General features: G+C 41.4%; 1 protein-coding gene across 7 annotated transcripts in view; it reads left to right on the top strand.

The window, feature by feature from the left end:
• Positions 1-3,750: 3,750 nt before the first annotated feature.
• MAPKAP1 (MAPK associated protein 1) overlaps positions 3,751-16,752 on the top strand; it is a 245,077-nt gene continuing 232,075 nt past the window's right edge. For 3 of the 7 annotated variants that reach the window (XM_040482323.1, XM_040482327.1, XM_040482326.1), the window contains exons 1-2: positions 3,753-4,004; positions 5,649-5,710. The gene's annotated coding sequence lies outside the window, so the exon portion shown is untranslated. Of the gene's footprint in view, positions 4,005-5,648; positions 5,711-16,752 lie in introns of those variants that run through there. The other 4 variants (XM_040482325.1, XM_040482328.1, XM_040482324.1 and 1 more) reach the window with 3 other exon arrangements.

Raw genomic sequence — 16,752 nt, 5'->3', positions numbered from 1 at the left:
TGTGTGTGTGTGTGTGTGTGTGTGTGTGTGTGTGTGTGTGTGTGTGTTTTAAAAGCACATTGGAGTTTATCCTTTTATAATATTGCCACATGTTGTCTAGAAACTAAGATAGCCGCTAGAGAGAACACAAGGTGCCCTGAGGAACATCTGCAGCCGTCTTAGACCTTCCAACCATTCTGGCTGCCATTGACCGGAAGGCAAGACTGGCAGAAGAACTGCCCACCAACCCACAAAATTATAAGAAATAATAAATGGTTGTTGCTTTAAGCCACGAAGAAGAAGGAGGAGGTGAAGGAAAATGGGGGAAGGAGGAGGGAAGGAGAAGGAGGAGGAAGAAGGGGAGTTTACTGAGTGGAAGGGGATAGGGCAACTGAGGTTTGAGCAGGAAATAAGGAAGCAAATGCACAAGGGACCTGATGCTTGCTGCCCATCTTTGTGTGCCATGGCATCAGAGCTGGCATTTACAGAACACTTTCTGTATGCCAGACAATGTTCTAAGCAGTGTCCACACATCACCTCATTGAATCCTCACAACAACCTAGATGAAGGAACTGAGATGTAGAGAAGACAAATAACTTCTTGAAGCCCACATAGCCAAAGGGTGTCTTTGAACCTCTGTCCATTTCCCGTGTTCCGGTCCTGGGGACTGGAAGAAAAGGAACTCTACCATGGCCTCCTTTCCAGTTGGAACTGAAGTCTATGAAACCTGATTGTCATGGGTGTGCTGAAGTACTGGTTCCTCTGCCCTCCTGTCTACTGGAGTCTCCCAGCGGGCCCCTGGTCCAGCACCACCAATGTGTTGTAAAAATATAATTTTTCTGTTTGTCAGCTGTCATGGTCCTACCCCCATGTACTCCTGGGCCAGGAGAGAGGTCAATGTATGCTTTCCTTTGTAATGCCACTCCTATTCCCACTTCTTAGAGGCTAAGCCATATGGTTGGTCTGTCCTCTTTCCTCTTGATCTACCAACCTTCCCGACGCCATTCCAGTCAGTTTCCTTTTCACCCTATGTCTATTCACCATCCTGGGGTCCACATGGCATCTCAGTTCTTTGTCTCACTTTCAATAACTTTTTCTTCCATTCTACTTCAGCCAGGACCTCACTCTCACATGGCCCTTCATCTGAGGTTATGAAGATAGACATCTCTGAGGATAACCTCCATTTTTGTGCCTTAGTCCATTAGTGACCTCCATTGCATATGTTCTAGGACCTGCAGGCCAGTGACATGAGCCTTTCTGGAATTCTCCTATTTACCTATCCAGCATCCATTCTGTGGACCTTTGTTTTAAGCACTTTTGCAGGGGCAGGGGAGGGGGCGTGCAGCACGGAGCCCAATGCGGGGCTTGAACTCATGACACTGAGATCAAAACCTGAGCTGAGATTGAGTTGGCTGCTTAACCGACTGAGCCACCCAGGCACACCATTTTTTAAAAATAATTTACTTTTGGGGGTACCTGGGTGACTCCGCTGGTTGAGCGTCCAACTTCAGCTCAGGTCCTGATCTCGCAGTCTGTGGGTTCGAGCCCCATGTTGGGCTCTGGGCTGACAGCTCAGAGCCTAGAGCCTGATTCAGATTCTGCCACTCCCTCTCTCTCTGCCCCTCCCCCACTCATGCTCTGTCTCTCTCCATCTCTCAAAAATTAATAAATGTTTAAAATTTTCAAAAAAAATTTACTTTTTTCTTTTTCTTTTTTTTAAGTTTATTTATTTTGAGAATGGGGGGGGGGGAGCAGTAGAAAGAGAGGGAGAAAGAGAATCCCAAGCAGGCTCTGTGATGTCAACACAGAGCTCCACATGGGGCTCCATCTCACAAACAGCGAAATCATGACCTGAGCCAAAATCAAGAATTGGATGCTTAACTGACTGAGCCACCCAGGTGCCCCTAAACATTTTATTTTTAAATAATCTCTACACCGAACTTGGGGCTCAAACCCACAACCCTGAGATCAAGAGTTGAATGCTGACCTATTGAGCCAGCCAGGTGCCCCTTTTTAAAGCACTCTTAAAAAGCTAAAGTCTTAAATTATTGACCTCCCCCCCCCACACACACACCTGTCTGGCAAAACTTCCTTAGATTAACCCAATTGCTTACTCTTTGTGTGCCTGTATCTTGACTTTTGAAACTAACAGTTTTAGAACAATCACACAAACCATTATATTAGTATTACCAATAAATTCAGAGACTCCATTCTCAGGGGGGGCCCCCAACATTGTCCTTGAAATCTTATACTTCCCTGCCTTCCAACTTGCCTACTCTTTCAAATTCAATCAAACTTGACTGTAAGTTTCATGAGGGTGGAATCCTTGTCTGTTTTTTTCACCATTGAATCTCCGGTGCCTGGGATAAACTTAATACATAGGCACTCGGTAAGTATCTGTTTACTGACTAGCTATGTGCCAGGCTCTATTCTGTGTGAGTTTATGCATTAATTCATTAATCCTCATGACAACCCAATGAAGTTAGTTAGGACTTTTGTAATTCCATTTTACAGATAAGGAAATTTAGAGGGGGTGTTTGAAGTCACAAAACTTGCAAGAGATACAGTTCCTTAGAACCTGTAAAACCTTAGGGGATCCAGTTGATTTCAGTTTTAGATAGGTTGAGTTTTATGTGTCTGAGGGACAAACAGCAGCTGTGCTTCAGGCCAGAGTTCAAAAGGGACGTGAAAATGAAGATTAATATTTAGGAGGGGACCTGGTGACCTCGGATTTTCAAACCTTGTTCACACAGGTTGCTTAGCAGAGTGCCTCCAACTGGTCCCCAATGGAACTATGATGGTGTGTGTGCAAGAACACATTTGGGTCTTAAGGTGCTTTTTTTTGTTGTTTTTTTCTCTGTATAAGCCAAAGCAATCACATATTTGAATAGATGGGGGAGGATCCATGGTGTATTCGTTAGTGACTTTAATCTTGTGTAATCATGCCCCAGGGCTGAAATTCAGCCTTGATTTTTTTTTTCCTTTTTCTTTTGCTCAGCCTCATTTTTGAGAGGCGTTCTGGACTCTTTCTCAGGAGAGAGAACCTATCACTGCACCACTTGGGTCCTTCTTTCCCTTCACCGTGGCTTCCCCCATTGATTCTGTCGGGAGAGACTTCCAACGGTGAGCTCTTGTTCCGTGCCAGCCCTCTTACCTCGTGGAAACCTCCCTTCAGTTCTTAAAAAAAAGATTTTTTTTTCATTTATTTTTGTGGAAGTATGGTTGAGACCTGCAGTTCTTGAGGAAGAGAATTCTTTCCATTTTGCAGATAATAAAGGTAATGACTAATGTTTTCTAGGTATTTCTGTGTCAGGCACTGGGCTCAGTGCTTTAATAGCTTCATCCCATTCGATTCTCACAGGAAGCCTCTAAAGTTGGATCTATTGTATGGATGAGAGAACTGAGTCTGAGAGGTGTCTTTTCCGAGAATACACTAGTTACACTTGGCATCTGAACCCAAGTCCTAAGCCTTTGTGACCCAGACGCAAACTGCCTCATCACTCATTTCTGGGTGAATGGAGGACTTTTGAAAGAGAATGCTAATGTTGATTTCTATCCGACGAAAATCCACAGACGGGTGCCTGCGCTACATTTCCCAGCTGATCTCTGACTCAGGCCTTAGCCAGACCGCAGAAGTGCAGCGCATGCGTACGTCCTTTCGTTCGGCCCCGCCCCCCCGGGAGGGCTTAACTCCTTGCTCTGGGGCTTGCGCACTGCATCCCCAGCCAGCTGCTTCCCCCCCCCCCCCCGGTCGGGGACTTCCGGTACGCGGGGTGCAGTTCCGGGTCGTGGCGCGGCTCGGGGGCAACAGGGCTGCTGCTCGGCCGGCCGGCGGCGGCGAGCGCTGGGGGCATGAGGGCGAGCTGGGAAAGCGGCAATTGAGCCGGCCGGGAAGAGCGCCAGTCCCCAAGGAGTCCGAGAGTGAGGAGCCCTGGGCAGGGGCCGGGAGGCGCGGGGAAGCCGGGCTCTTCCCTCAGGACCGTGTCCCGGGGCCCACCCGGCCCGTAGAGTGGCAGCTGCTTCAGGTAAAGGTTGCCCCAGGCCACTAGCTCCGTCGCTCACTCTCCCGTCAGCCCACCCGTGGAGCCTGGCGGTCCTCCTCACTCCTAGGCTCCGGGTGCTGCCCCGAAGGGTAGTCCGCCTGGCCCTTGATCAGTCTTCCACAGTCAGCATTCGTTTCCTGGTCCTTTCCATAACTGGAGGCTGCCGTGAGCCTGACAGCTGGGTGTGTGGTTGGGGGAGGAGAAGCCTGTGGACTGGCTGGAGTTGGGAGGGGGATGGGTTGGCTCGGGCAGTTTCTGGTCCCACCACTTGGCAACATCTAGGCATCCTAATCTTCATAACACGAAAATTAACTTTTTAAAGCATTGTCTGTGTGGTCCCTGATTCCTAGCGCCCCTTCTCCCCAGTTTCCTAAAGGGGTAAGCAACCCACAAAACTTTATTTTCTAGCTGGAATCCTGCTGGGACTTAGTGGCAGAGTCTTCTAGATCTGGTTAAGGCTAAGAAAAAAAAAATGTAGTTTAAACAAGAATATTACTTTAACCAGAGACCCAAACGTTGACTCAGAAATTGGTTAAACTTTTATTCCTAATGAATGCAAATAATTTTTGAAGCCTGTCACACAGTACTTAGCACTGTGCAAAGAATCATGTTACAAATCACGTCGGTTAAAACAAAGTGATCATTCTCATTCTATTTGTCACAAGCAAAAGGGGTGGATTACTAATTTAAAAACTTAGTGGAACAGGAAAAGTTGGCACTATGTTATATTCCTCATCCTTTGAGTCCACACAAGGTGCTTAATAAATGCTGAAAGAGTTCTCGATGAAGCATTGATAATTGTGTTCATCTTTTTCAGTTTACACACTTGCAGGTTTGCTAGGGCCTGTGAGGCATGCTGGTGGCCCCATTGTCATTTAGCTTTGTGCTCCGGTCTGCTTTCAACTGCTGTGTGCCATAGTGTACTCACATTCCTCTATACCTCTTGATCTGGCTCCAGCTACGCTTGAAAAAGTCTCCTTCCCTCCTTCCGTAATTCCCTGCCTTGATCCTTTACTTTAGATAAGCACGACCTCAAATCGCCTTTGTTTTTCTCTGTGTCCATTGTTTTTTGTTTGTTTGTTTGTTTTTTGTAGGACATTCTTTCTGCCTAGGTTTCTCCTTTTCTGTCCCCACCTATTGAGATGTTACCCTGGGCCCAGCTGAAATTGGTCTCCCTCAACCAAGTGGAGACAACCCCAGTTGAAAACGATTTCTTTTTCTGGAATCCTATAAACATGCATTATATCTGCAGTAATTTCATTTAGCAAACATATACTGAGTGTGTGTGTGTGTGTGTGTGTGTATGCCAGGTACTGTGCTAGACAGCTTATAGATAAATAAGACTCAGTCCTTGCCTGCAAGGAGCTCAATTTAGTGAGAGAGAGAGAGAGAGAGAGAGAGAGAGAGATAAGGAAATAATTCCAAGATAGAGTGATAAGTGCACTGTGTGAAGGTTCATTCTGTGATACTGTGATATCACAGAAAGGGGGTAGGTCGTTAGCTTTTGAGGAGTGTGCTGTGGTCAGGTAGTGCTTCATAATGTAGGGTTAACTAAGTTTTATTTACTGTGTACTGAAACTATATATCGGTTTCTCTTATTTAATGATTTTTAACCTCAATTTACAGATTAGGAAGACTCAGGATAAATTACACATCTGGTACGAAACAGAGACAAGATTCAAACCCAGGTCTGTCTTATGTCCTACATCTGTGCTTTTTTTTCATTATGTGTTTTGCCTTCTTTCGCATAACGTAACACTCTATATGCAAGTACATATTGAAAAAAGTACAAGAGAAAAAAATATGAATGTCAAAATGAATGGTACAGCGAGTCCTTTAAATGTAGAGAAGACTGATCTTCCAAGGCAAGAAGGTGATAGGTGAGTCGGTTCAACTTTGAATATGAGCATGGAATACCTTCTATAGAGAATAATCTGGACTCTGGATTCAGTTCCTTGTCCCTCCTCTTACTCCTTCACCTTTGGCAAGTTTCTTAATTCTAATCATTATTTTCCTCCAGTATGGGTTGGGTTAGGGAGAATGTTTAATGAGCTAATGTGGATAAAGGGCCTGCCTGATATGAGGGCCCCTGAAATGATAGCTGTGCAATGCAAAGATGAAATGCATGTGATGGTTTTAGAGTGGTGAGTAGACCAGACTAAATAAAGCCATTGCTTCTTTTAGTGGGGAGGTAAATTGGGGGGTCAGGAGGGGGTCAGAATTAGTGAGGGCTTCAGTATCAGTTAAGAGAGCTAATGTCCAGTTTCTGCTCAGAAGTTTTGCAGTTAAATGCTTTGAGAATCTTATGATTCATTCAGCAGTGAGAGGGAAATCGTAAGACCCTGGGGAGGCAAAGAGAAATAAAACCAGGTGCCCAGTCTGAGATGGTTGACATTCCAGTGGGGGAGACGGAAGTATGTGCCAGTGAACTATAGTAAAGTACTATAGCTCCTATGATAGCTGCCGCACAGGGTCCTGTAACGCACAAAGGAGGGAACACTGACGATGGTGGCTAACGAGCACTTTGTGCTAGCATTGTGTTAAGTGCATTAACTCTTTCCTGTACAAAAGCGTGTCATTAGCATCCTGATCTTACAGGTGAGGAAACTAGAGCGCAGAGAAGTTAAAGAAATTCCCTGAGTTTATGCATGTGTTGGAGCTGTGAGTAGAGGGGATTATCTGCTAGACTTTGGTATCTTCGCTCTTCTTTGTGATGTGGACGGGGACCCTCTGAAGAGACTTCAGAGAGATGCTAGCCCTTGAGCCATAGCTTCAGTGTGCCTTCATTATGTGAGGCAGCAGGGATAATGAAGAATGAATGTGGCCGCTGCTGAAGCTCATGGTCTCATCCGTCACGTTAAATATGTTTCTTTGTGTGTGTGTGGGGCGGGTGCTTGTTTTGTTGACTCATGACTGAAGACTTTAGAAACTTGCAGTTCAGTGGATTTATATATATTTATATATATCATTTATTATATATATTATATATATTTATAATATATAATATATATATTTATATCAGGGTAAGAGAATTTGTTGGAAATCTGTTATTTGTATGTATAGGCCTTATTTTTAAGGACATAGCCATAGATACCAAATTATTTTATCACTAGGAATTCTGTCACGTTGCATTTTTCCCCCATGGGAGGGGCTCTGACCTTGTGTTTTCTGTGAATTTGAGGTTTTTTTAGAAGTTTTGACTCAAAAGTTAGCATATTTCAGTTTGTGCTAAACTTAATAATTGAACACTTACATTTTAGTCATCATTAATTTTTTTTAATGTTTCATTCATTTTGAGAAAGAGAGAGAGTGTGCATGTGTGAGCGGAGGAGGGGCAGAGGGAAAGAGAGAGAATTTCAAGGAGGCCCTGTGCTGTCAGTGCAGAGCCTGATACAGGGCTTGAACTCATGAACTGTGAGCTCATGACCTAAGCTGAAATCAAGAGTCTGATGCTCAACTGACAGAGCCACCCAGGGGCCACTCATTGAATGTTTTTGTATCCCTTATTTCCTTCAATCTTTGTGGTTCTGTGACATAGGTGGTGTTACCCCCACTGAACACATGAGCAACCTGAGGCTTAGTGGTTAAATACATTGCCTGAATCACATAGCTAGTGAATGATAACACCAGAAAAATGTTGGCCAAAAAAGAGTAAACAAATATTAGTTCTCTTTTGAGCATATACCTCGGGGATCTCCGGCTCAAGTGCCCACGATAAAGAGTAGGACAGACCTTGATGAATTGCATGTGACCAGTCTGAAGCAGTCGCCGCTCAGTTCCACTTGCTTGTTGCTATGTGAGGAAGTGGATCTGGTGTCCTTGGATCTTCTGAGAGATAATATTTTTATTTATTTATTTTTTAATTTTTAAAGGTTTTTGTTTTAATCCCAGTGGGGGATAATGGATAATGTTCTTTTTTTTTTTTTTTTTTTGAGGGATAATATTCTTGCTGAGCATTCAGGAGATGCTGAAAATCTGGATTTTAATGTATTTAGTTCTAAAATTTGCTATTTAAAAACTAATTGTATATACCAAAACACATTCGTGGGCTATGTACAGTAAGTACTAGATTGTCTGATTATAAACTCTGATCTGCCTGACGGCTGACATTTTGGTACCCACTGTTCAAAGTAGGAGGTACAACACATGTAATGATTATTGATCAGAAGTCTACTGGTAAATTGCCAGATTAAAAGTGTGTTGTAATTGACTCATACTGATATCTTTGGGGAAGTGACAGTTTGAATGCTTTCATTATATAATCAGGCTAATTTTCAGGAGTGATAGGGTTTGGATGAGGACAAATACTTTTGATTTGTGCTGTTAGCATTTTAAGTTAGTTTGTCTATTTGTTTATTTTGAGAGAGAGCGAGCACGGCCCGAGCGAGCATGAGCCAGTGGGGGAGGGGCAGAGAGGGAGAAGGAAAATCCCAAGTAGGCTCTGGGCTAAGAGCATGGAGCTTAATCTCATAGAACCTGAGCCAAAATCAAGAGTCGGATGCTTAACCAACTGAGCCACCCAGGCACCCCAGTGCTCTTAGCACATTAGATGCTACCAGATTCTTGTATCTTTTGGTCTTTTCTACAGTATGGGAAGTGAACAAGGTGGGTAATCATAACCTCTTAAGATGAAGAAACTGATGCCTACTAAATTACAGTTTACTAGAAAGTGCACCAGATTGAGAGGGACTTGAACTCTGAATATAATATACCACTAACAGCCTTTGGATTTTGTCAAGTCATTTACAAATCCTTGTATCTTTTTTCCATCTGGATGATAATGAGGACCTCAACTCAAGTCTTGCTCAGGTCTTTTCAGGATGCCAAGCTTCCTGATTCTAATTGACACTCTTAAAGTCATACAACTGATTACTGGCAGATCCCCATGGACAATGGTTCAAATCTAAAAATATGGTTCCTCTTCCTCTTCCCTTAACAGTAGGTAGGGAGCTACTGCTCAGCTTTTCCCTCCGTTCTTTGTTCATCACTAATTCTGGGAATGGACCTTGACAGGCCAGGTGCTTCCCAAGTGCATACAGTGTTTTGTTGACTATGTATACACAAGATTGAAAGGGGGCATAGGGATACCCAGCATAGTGAGAGAAATATGGCCAGGGAGTTCCTAGCCCAAGAGTTTAATTTATTTTTGTTTTAATACCCAGCTTCTACAAGGTGAAAATAGAAGAAAGATTGGTCTTCTAGATACTGTTTTCATTCATACTCTATTGTATAAGGAAATAACATAGAATATAAAAATGAAAATAAATCCTGACCAGTCACTCAAAATTTATTATCTCTAGTTGGCAGTGGTGTAGATATATAGAGGAAACAGATTTAATATAGGAAACACAAAATTTGGACCCAAAGAAGAGAACAGTTTTAAGTAATTGAAATTGAGAAAAATGGGAGAAACCACTTAAACAACAAAACTTAAATTCTGGAAACAGCCAAGGAGGTACTAGAATAACTACTGGAATTAGATTATAGTAATTGCTTGTGAAATAAATTGCATATTCTATCACATTTACCCCAAATATATGCAGTGTTAGATTTGTATCCTATCCTATGCTTTTATTACTGATGCAGACAAAATGGACTGAATGTGTAAAACTTCAAAAAAATAACATTTTTTAATTTCCCTATGGACACATTTTAAGATACTACATTATAAGTACTCTTTCAGCAGAGAAATTGGTAGAAAATTGTTCAAAGGAATGGTTTTCTTTTTAAAACAGTAAATTAAAAAATTTTTTTTTTAACATTTATTTGTTTTTGAGAGACAGAGCATGAGCACAGGAGGGGCCGAGATAGAGGGACACACAGATCCCAAAGCAGGCTTCAGGCTCTGAGCTTTTAGCACAGAGCCCCACACGGGGCTTGAACCCATGAACCGTGAGATCGTGACCTGAGCTGAAGTCAGACGTTTAACCAACTGATGTACCCAGGTGCCCTTAAAAATGGTTAAATTTTAAATCTGAACTTCACTTGCTGACGTAAAGGAAACTAACAAAGAACTGAGATGCAGGCTTGAATCAATGTGAGGTGGGGCTTTAGAGTCCCACCCCCCTGTATTTGAATGCTGGCTCTGCCAGGTATTCCCTGTGTGACCTGGACATTCTGCAAAATGAGGATAATAGTGCTGGTCTCAACATATGGTAGTGGTGATGGTTAACTGAAACAACGTAAGTAAGTACCTGGTTCTCTGGTGCTTCTGGAGAGGTATGGGTACATTCAGGGGTATAACACATTCCAGTGTTAGTATAGTGTAACAAGAAATGACTCGGGAGTGGTTGTGAAGAAATGAGACTCGTTTTCGTGTCTGGATCGTGAGATTAATCTTGTTCATTTCTACCTGTGCTTTGTGAATTAATGTACCTACCAACCGTGCACTGTTGGGGAAGGGTTTCAGTATGCTCTTTCCAGGTGGAAGGTTAAATGATCTATTTAGATTAAATGAATTGATCTGTTGAATAACGATAAGCGTTTCCATTGCTTATATTACCTTTATGTGTGTGTGCCCATGACTACCCATTGAAGTTGTTAAAACAAGGGATATCATGTTCTCCTTGTCTCTGTCCTACTAATGCTGAAACTGAAGCTTTGGAAGTAGAGCGATTGAAGGCAGAGATCTGATAATGACAAAGCTAGGGTGCAAACCTTTGTCTTTTCACTCTAAATACAATGCTTTTGTCACTATTACATGCTATTCTGGATTTGGATGTTGGAACTGGCCCTTGTTTTGGGATGGTCATCAACACAGCCCTTCTTACTTATTTAAACTTAATGCTTACAGAAAGTTATTACTCATTATACAGTGAAAGTATTTCAGGTTACAGGTATAATTTTATAACATGAAGCTTAAAGGTTTAATAAAGCTCTAATAATAATTGGGGCATCCTGGTGGCACAATCGCTTGAGCGTCTGACTCTTGATTTTGGCTCATATCATGATCTCACTGTCCTTGACTTCCAGGCCCGTATCGGGCTCCATACTGGCAGCATGGAGCCAGCTTGGGATTCTCTCTTTCCCTGTCTCTGCCTCTCCCCACTCAGCTCGCTCTCTCTCTCTCTCTCTCAAAATAAATAAACTTAAAAAAAAAAAAAAAACCTCTAATAGTAATACTTATTGAAAGCAGAGATTGGTGGTGATTGCTTACTCATATATTGCTAGTGGGAATATAAATTGGTGAAAATTTTCTGGAGAGAACTTTGGCATTATTTATCCAAGTTTAAAAAAATAAGTCACGCAAGCCTTTTGAACTTGTAATTCCGTTTTTAGAAATTTTTATTAAAGAAGTAATCAGAAATGTACAAAAATATTTATGTTGAAAGATGTTCACTGTAGCAGTACTTAAAATAGCAAAAATTAGAAACCACTTTAGTAGCCAACAAAGAGAAATTATGGAAAAGCCAATCAGTGGAAATATTGTGCAGTCATCTTAGATGTTTTAGAAGAATTTTAGTGACATAGTAATATGCTCATCATGTAACATACGGTGGGAAAAGGCTATAAAATTATACAAATTATTTATTTATATATTTTTTAAATGTTTATCTTTATTTTTGAGATAGAGACAGAGCATGAGCAGGGGAGAGGCAGAGAGAGAGAGGGAGACACAGAATTGGAAGCAGGCTCCAGGCTCTGAGCTGTCAATACAGAGCCCAACGCTGGGCTTGAACTCGTCAACTGTGAGATCATGACCTGAGCCGAAGTCGGACGCTCAACCGACTGAGCCACCCAGGTGCCCCAAGATTATACAAATTATGATCTCAATTATGTCAAACATATATGCAAGGGAAAAGAAGAAATAGGTGGTCAGATTATAGGTCTTTATGCTTTTTTCTGTTTTCCAAAGTATTCTGATTTTTTTAATAGAAAATCATTTTAGTTTCAGCCTGATACTAAGAAATTTGAGTAGAACTAGGGAAAATCATTCCATCAAAAATTTCCACTAATGCAGGTGATCTGAACTTCTAAATGCATTGTATTTTCAAAATTTGACCTCAGTTGTTTTATGTTTAGAATATGGTTTTACGTATCTTGACATAAGTGATGTGGAGATTCCCAGGCTAGCCTTTCTCTCCTCCCCGCAAATCCTGCGTAACACATTATTATCATGGAAGAAGAGTTGCATTTGTGTTGGTGGTACCAGTGTCCTAGTGCTACTATCACCTCTTCAGTGACCAGTGGGACAATGGTAGCCCTGTGACAGCTGTCTTTCAGAGAGAGAACACTCCTATATCTGGGAGCTGGACATTGGTATGTAGAGCTTTTATGTGAACTAAATGCTTCTGTACCGGGAAGTGCTTTATTGGTATGGGAAATTGTATGTGTGACTTTCTCACTTTTTTAAAGAAAAAATTAAAGGTCAAAGTTTGGGTTTTAATTCTCCTGATAACAGTATTAAAAAAGTATGAATATTATAATGTCGTGACGAATTGGTGCTTTTCTGATTGCCATATATTCCATAATAGAAATAGCAATAGTTTCTGCACGTACAGATCAGCAAGATGGCCAGTTAGGGTTTTTGTTGTCATTGCTGTTGTACATGTAATTCTCCTATATGCAGTATAAAAAACATGCAGAAAATTTAACGATGTATTTGAGCATATTTAAATTAGGAAAATACCAGGCAAGATGTTTCTTTTTGTAAACTGCTTCTGTCCAAAGCATTCTGTATATTATCAGAATGAAAAATGACAGCACTTTGTCATCTGTTCAAATTGATATTGCACTCTATGCAATGACAGCTGAAAAGGCCCACAGGTGCCATATAAAGAGGTGACCATGTTGTCATATTTCATTTCGGCATCCCTCTGCAAAGCCATAATTACCTAATTAGGTTGTTAATTAGGAGATTAGCATTTCACTATATTGATAGAATGCTCTTTACCGGCGTGGGGCTAGATACAGATTTGTCTGCCCTAATTTATAATCTCTGCCGTTTTTGTACTTATTTATTTGCTTAAGTTCCTGATGTGGGGCAATTCGGTTTACCTGAGAAACAGTTTGTTTATAAGCTAATGAAGCTATGATCACTGGATTAAAGTTGCTGAGTTAAAATGTGAACCAAATTAAAAGGGTGGTTACATCCCCAAAATGATAATAAATATTCTGAGTTGGTAGAACCTGTATTCTCATTAGCATAGGCAACAAATACATGATAAGATATAAAACTGTTAGTATGAAAAAAAAATCCGAAATACAAAAACTAAGTCTGAAATATGATAGATATTTAATATATCCTAAACTAGGTGAAGGAAATTATTTAGTTATCTTGAATAACAAATATCTGTCATTTACACTGGAGACTTATAAAATATGTTAAGTATTTTGAACATGTTTCAGAAATTGAAGCTTGGTAAATAACTTTGGAACAAATATATTCAGTCTTCAGTTTAGCCTTCTTTAGATAGTCATCATGCATCAGGGTTTATTTCATTTGTACCTTCTGTCCATTAGTCTGTGCTTGGAACATTCTCTTCTCACAGCCTTTGCAGTCCTGAGTGCTTATGGACTTTGAAGTATTTCATAGCAACCTTCACTTGGTGAACTATTTGGAGTAAGCGGCATTTCTATCAAGTGTGTCTAACCTTTTTTTGGGGAGTGAGGTAGGGATCCGCAAAAAAATGATTTTCTTCTTTTTACTCCAGTGCATGACTTGACTATAATGTTTGTAATTTGCATTATATGTACCTTTTCTGCTCTTTCCAGTTAAGGAGCACGGTGTTACCCACTGTGGTAGTAGTTTAGCTTCTTTTTTTTTTTTTAACGTTTATTTGTTTTTGAGAGAGAGAGGGAGAGAGACAGTGCGAGCAGGGTAAGAGCAGAGAGAGAGAGAGAGAGAGAGAGCGAGAGAATCTGAAGCAGGCTCCAGATTCTGAGTTGTCAACACAGAGCCCAACATGGGGCTCGAACTCATGAACCGTGAGATCATGACCTGAGCTGAAGTCAGATGCTTAACCAACTGAGCCATCCAGGCACCCCTTTAGCTTCTTTTGATGTAATCAGGATGATAGCTGTTGGAGTTGTAGAAAGTGTATGTGCACTTAAGTCCTTTTCCCACACAGTTGTTATGAAGAATTGCCTTTGTTTGATCTGTAATGTTCTTTAAAATTATAAAAATATCTTAAAATATTTATATATGAAAAAAATATCCTATCAAGTTAAGTTTTTGCTTAATTGTAATCATTCATGTATTCAGTCTCTTTGCTGAATACATAGGAGGCACCAGGCATATGTCTGGGAATTGAGCGATGCAAACTGCAGACACTGATTCTGCTCTCATGGGACTTACAGTCTAGTACAGGCTACTTGGAGAAGTGTTTAGTAATGAGGGTGAAGGTGAATATGGAGGAGTACCTACCCGGGACTTGATAAGGTCAAACCTTCCTGGGGCAGGTGAAGTCTGAATTGGGATCTGAAGGATGAAGGAGCAAGTGGTGTCTGAGCAAGGTGGAAGGACAGAGAAAACCGTTCTAAACAGAAGGAGTATACGTTCAAAAGCTTGAAAAACAACCTGAAGGTTGAGTATGGCTAGAATAAAAAAAACTAAAAGCAGAAGTAGAAGATGGAACTGCAGATGTGGGCAAGGTTCAGTTTACAAAAGAGTTTGGGAAGTCACTGAAGAATCTTAAGTTAGGAAACAAGTTAGGGGAGAGATGGTGGCTTGGATAGGTTATAAAGATACAAGTGAATGAAATCTAAAGAGAAGAGGATGCAGAGGCTTAATTAAATGGCTGTAGGTTTCTCAGAAAGGAGTCAAGAATTTTGGGTTTTAGTTTTTATTAGTTTTAAACATTTTTTTAAATATTTATTTTTGAGAGAGAAGAGAGAGTGAGAGTGAGTGGGGCAGGGGCAGAGAGAGAGATGGAGACACAGAGTCCGAAGCAGGCTCCAGACTCTGAGCTGTCAGCACAGAGCCCAACCCGGGGCTCAAACCCATGAACTGCGAGATCACGACCTGAGCCAAAGTCGGAAGCTTAACCAACTGAGCCTCCCAGGTGCCCCAAGGAGTCAAGGATTCTAATTTGGACATTGGATTTGTTCTATAATTTTAAGTGTGAGAATGAGTTTTAGTATATCAAAGGGAAGAGGTCATGAGATTTCTTTTCCAATTGGCCAAAACACGTACAGTACTACCAGCTAGTTTTCTTTCAGGTGAATTGGGAAGAACACTCATATTTGAGTGTCACTTTTGGTTCCTGCACTGTGACAACAGCTTTGTGGGGTATGCGATAATGTCTTAATAAGGTCCAGAGACACTGCGATTTTTCCCAGTTTTCTGTTACTGGGTTACTGGGTGGTGGAATTGGAGCACACCTGAGCTCTCCAAAGCCTTTGTTCTCTGCTGTGCCATGTTGCCTTTCTTGTTTTATCTCCTTTTTGTTTTTTTCAAAGTGAGGAGAAGTACTCCCCACAGACCAGTAGCTCAGTGGGTTGCTGACCGAGGCATTGTGTTAACTCTGTGGCTTCTTCCGCCCAGCTCTAGTGTGGATTAGTGTCTGGTGCTTTGGTAGGAGAAGCCGCTCCAGTGCCCAAGTATTTGTTTCAGCAAAGTCCAAGATTCTGTTGGCATTTCTGGCACCAGGATTTAATCTCCCTCAGCTAGAAATGCAGAGTAGCTACCTCCACACGAGTTCACTAGCATATATGGAAGTTCTCCTCCTTTTTCTGGGGAAAAGACTGGGAAACTCCCATTTTTGCATGAGGAATTTAGTATCTTTTGATATAATCAACTTGTAATGCAAATTGTTTTTAGAAATTTCATGGTTATAGTGGCCACTGCTGTTCAGTTAAGTGGTTTGTTGGCATCATTGTGTTGGAATCACTTGAAATAGAAGAAATCTAGGAAGCAGCAGCATGGATTCTATTCTGTGTTTCAGCCCCCACCCCCATTTTTGAAATTGGGATATAATTCTTATGCCATAAAATCCACCCCTTTAAAGTGTACAATTTAAGAGTTTCTAGCATATGCACAGAGTTGTATAACCATCATCGCTATAAAATTCCGGAACGTTTTTATCACCCAGAAGGAAACCCCAAGTTTCCACAAATGACCACAAGTAGTCACTCCTCATTCCTCCCTCCCACAGCCTCTGGCAACCATCAGTCTACTTTCAATGAACCTTTCATAAAAATGGAGTCATGCAGTATGTGGCCTTTTGTGTTCGGTTCTTTTACTAGCATAATGTTTTCAGGGTTCATCTGTGTTGTTGCATGTACCAGTACTTCACTCCTTTTTATTGCTGAATAATATTCCATTCTATGGAAATACCACATTTTGCTTATTAATTCATCAGTTGGTGGAGATGTGTTTTTCCCCCCACTCTTTGGCTATTGTGAATAATACTGCTATGAACATGGCTGTGCAGGTTTTTGTGTGAACGTATGTTTTCTGTTCTTTGGGGTGTATACCTTGGAATGGATTGCTGGGTCATATGGTAGGTAACATTTTGCAGAATTGCCAACCATTTTCAAAAGTAGCTGCACCATTTTACATTCCCACGAGCAGTTTATAAGGTCTGCCCCCCTTTTTGTTTCTGCTCTCTTTATGCTTTGTTGCTGAGGTCTGGGCTGGAAGCAACCCTAGGCTTAGGAGTTCCATGAGCCCTTTGTCTTCATAAATGGGAAATTTTCCATTTTTCATGTTCATTCCGGTTCATATGTGAACCTGTGTACCAGGCCTTATAATAGAGTATTAGTGACAGGAAGCCAAATAAGGCTTTTA

Source organism: Herpailurus yagouaroundi, unplaced genomic scaffold (genome assembly GCF_014898765.1).
Source record: "Herpailurus yagouaroundi ecotype Mexico unplaced genomic scaffold, PumYag 160, whole genome shotgun sequence".
Lineage (NCBI taxonomy): Eukaryota > Metazoa > Chordata > Mammalia > Carnivora > Felidae > Herpailurus > Herpailurus yagouaroundi.
Note: the sequence above shows the minus strand (reverse complement) of the source record. Positions and strands in the feature narration are given on the sequence as shown.